Here is a 3,733-nt window from a genome sequence, read left to right on the forward strand (position 1 = left end):
GCTGACGGAGCAGGAGGCCCCAGGTGGCTGGCACACCACACTGAGTCACGCAGTCCTGGACCCCACCCCCACCCCTCAGCGATGAGCACAAATATGACCTGTGAATACTTGTTGAATGAAAACACCTTTATAACTAGATTTTAATTAAATCATATGTTATCAACCAAACCTGCTCTGCTTATTATTTTATTAACATATTTATTTGGTAATCTGGGAAAAAAATTGGAAAAATATTCCACGAAATCATGAGACTGCCTGATTGTCTCTCCACACTGCCCACTGTGTCCTCTGCCCTGTGGAGCTCTGTGCTCTTAGGGATCCACACTCCTCTGTCTGGCCCTGAGCCTGAGCTTTGGCATCCTCTCCAAACACACCCAGTCGGCGGCCCAGACCCCCAAGGCTGGGTTCCAGAGGCTCCCCTATTCCAGGTCCCACCTCATCCACTTCTGAGTAGGGCTTCAGTAGGGTCCAGCTCCGTCCTTCACATGGTCACACAGACTGCCCTTCCCCGGGGCATACCTTGGCACCCTGAGAAGTGAGCTGACTATTGGTACTTGCGTTTATTGCTGGGCTTTCTGCCCTGTTCTGTTGGTGGATGTATTGTTTTTTATTAAAGTGAAACAGGCAGGCCAAGACCTCCTCACATCACTTGAAAGCATTCAGCTCTCGATATCTTAAGTATTAATTGTCATCATTTCCATTACATATCCTTGTAATATCCAAATATTTAAATTAAATGCCAAGTTCAAACTGCCTGTCTGCGTTTTCCTGCTCAGGATCCCCTCTCATGCTTAACACAGCACCCCTCTGCCTTCAGACTTCTGCATAATTAGGTTTTGTGTGCATTCGTCACCCTGTTTGAGATTTTGCCTGATGTGGAGGGTCTAACAGAGGTCAAGAGCAACTTCTTTGGATTCAGACAACCCAGGTGCCCATCTCGGCCCTTCCACCGGAGACTGGTGCTCCCAGTCATGGTTACTGTCTCTCTTGCAGTGTTTTTGTGTTCACTATACAGAGACAGGAGATTTAAAGGCTCCTTAGGTAGTGAGAACAAAAGGATAGCATGTCTGGAGTGGCCCCCACAGCTTGTCACACCATGACAAGTGATTGGCAGAGAGGCAGGTTCCCAGGGCTTTACCTGTGCATTCCAGTCTGAGGAGCTACACACAGAGCCTCGGCACTCTGGGTTTATTTAACACAGGTGACTGCGGGCTTGAGGCAGCAACCACACAGGTGGGGTCCTTGCAAGGACGATTTTATTTAAGCTTTTTTAAATTTAGATATCAGAGATACAGCCCAATCTCTGAAAAGATCAAGGACATTGGTAAAACAAGAAAATAATGAATCTACAATTGCTTGTACACTCTTCCCAGTTTCCCTGGATTGCTCTAGTGCTGAAAGATGGGAGCTCATGTCAGTGACTGTCAGTGCATAAAAAGAAACGTATACAACAGGCTAAGGGCAGGCAGGAGACAGAATGCTGGAGATGTTTGGATAGCACGGAACCAGGTCGTCCGGAGTCCTCATGACTGGTTTCAGGAAGAGTCTGCAGCTGCCCCTATCCTTCAGGTGTCCTTCAGAAGATCACCTACGTAATGTGGAATATCATATAAATTTATGCAGTTTTTAGAAAGATGCAACTGAAGCTTACAGAGGTGAAATGGCTAATTTACAGCTGTAATGACAAACACACAAATCTAGGTCTTAACACTTTTAAGGATAATTCCTTTAACATGATATGACAGCAAAACACATAATCAGTTCATTCAATGTTAGAAATTTACTTATCAAACTGGAGAAAAATGCCAACCCAGACATTTGATTGAATTGCTTATCATTTGGATTACAATAGATTTGCCCGTGATTCCATGAATATACAGCCTCAAAATATTATACTGGGCATTTTTCCCTGAAAAGGCTGCCAGTTTGATTGGCCTGCCAGCTTCCACTGTTGCAGATACTCCAACTCAGGTGTGTTTCAGGTAAGACCTGAATTGCGTGCAGTCAGCGGGATGACCGAGGTGCATGTTTTTGGCTTACATTGCACAGGACGTGTGTATTAGGACATAAGTGGAAATCATTCTCAGACGCGTGGCTGAGGCCACAGAACCACAGTACTGGAGCATATTAAGTCATTTATTTCTCTTGTATTTTCTCCCCAACCTCTGCCTTTAGTTTATTCCAGTCTTCCATGGAAGACCACGCACCAGAAAGTGGAACCCGCCTGGAGAGTAGAGGACCCTGCCTGGACACCAGAGCTCCGTCCTAAGGGATTCGGGCTGCGGCATTCACCAACCCATATTCATATCGCAAGGCGCAACCCCCTCCCCAGTGTGCCCTGGCAACACCCCCGGGTCCTTTACCCCTGTGGTGCACCGAGCAGCCCCTGGCACCTGTCCCAGGCAGGATGAACCACACCGTGGTCACTCAGTTCATCATGCTGGGGCTCACCCAGAACCCAGAGTTGCAGGGTGTACTCTTCTGTGTCCTCCTCCTCATCTACATGGTTGCGTTCCTGGGCAACATGCTCATTGTGGTCGCCATCATCTGCAATGCCGCGCTGCACACGCCCATGTACATACTCCTGCTGGGGCTGGCCATCGTGGACATTGTCTGCACCAATAGCATCATCCCCGAGGTGCTGTGGACCATGCTGTCCACGGACAGCACCATCTCCTACAGCAGCTGCATGTCCCAGCTCTTCTTCTTCACCTGGTCCCTGGGGGCCGAGATGGTGCTCTTTACCACCATGGCCTACAACCGCTACGTGGCCATCTGCTTCCCCCTTCATTACAGCACCATCATGAACCCCTGCACGTGCGTGGCCTTGCTCAGCCTTGTCATGGCCATCGCCGTCACCAACTCCTGGGTGCACACGGGTCTCATCCTGAGGCTCACCTTCTGTGGGCCGAATACCATTGACCACTTCTTCTGTGAGATACCCCCACTGCTGGCCCTGTCCTGCAGCCCTGTGAGGATCAACGAGGTGATGGTGTACGTAGCTGACATCACCCTGGCTGTGGGGGATGCTGACCTGCATCTCCTACGGCTTCATCATCAGGGCCATCCTGCGCATCCGCTCCGCAGAGGGCAAAAAGAAGGCCTTCTCCACCTGCTCGTCCCACCTCATTGTGGTGTCCCTCTACTACTGCCCCGTGATCTACACCTACATCCCTCCTGCCTCCAGCTACACCTTCGAGAAGGACAAGGTGGTGGCTGCACTCTACACCCTGGTGACGCCCACGCTGAACCCCATTGTGTACAGCTTCCGCAACAAGGAGATGCAGGCAGGGGTCAGGAAGGTGCTTTTGAAGCATTAGCGGGTTCAGGGGGCATGACCTCTCTCCTCTGGAGTCGGTGTCACACGTCTCAGACTTGAGGGGCTTTCATAGCTCTGTCCCCAGTTTCCCTTCCTGATGCTTCTTCCTGTCCCTGGTCTTCTCCACAACTCCGTTCTCCTCTTGTGAACATGTTTATGATGCCACACACACAGCACACTCACAAACACACCTCACTGCACTCTCCCAGTGTGCGTAAAATGCACACCTACGATTCTCCTGTGTGCATGGACACAGTGACTTACAGCAGCCTGCGTGTCCCACGTGCATACATGATGAATGTCACTGCTGATGTGAAAGAATGCACTAGTCTGTGAGTCAACCCCAATTTATACAGCAGAGAAATATATTTTGTCACTGTGGAAAATATTTGTCACAAGAACAGCACAGTTTTC

At 49.6% G+C, this 3,733-nt stretch overlaps 1 pseudogene across 1 annotated transcript; it reads left to right on the forward strand.

Moving 5' to 3' along the window:
* Window positions 1-2,407: 2,407 nt before the first annotated feature.
* LOC308655889 (olfactory receptor 13G1-like) lies at window positions 2,408-3,320 on the forward strand (annotated as a pseudogene). The gene has a single exon. The product of its transcript is annotated as an olfactory receptor 13G1-like (transcript).
* The last annotated feature ends 413 nt before the right edge of the window (window positions 3,321-3,733 follow it).

This window comes from Spermophilus citellus (assembly GCF_964194105.1).
Source record: "Spermophilus citellus genome assembly, chromosome: 1".
In the NCBI taxonomy this organism is placed as follows: domain Eukaryota; kingdom Metazoa; phylum Chordata; class Mammalia; order Rodentia; family Sciuridae; genus Spermophilus; species Spermophilus citellus.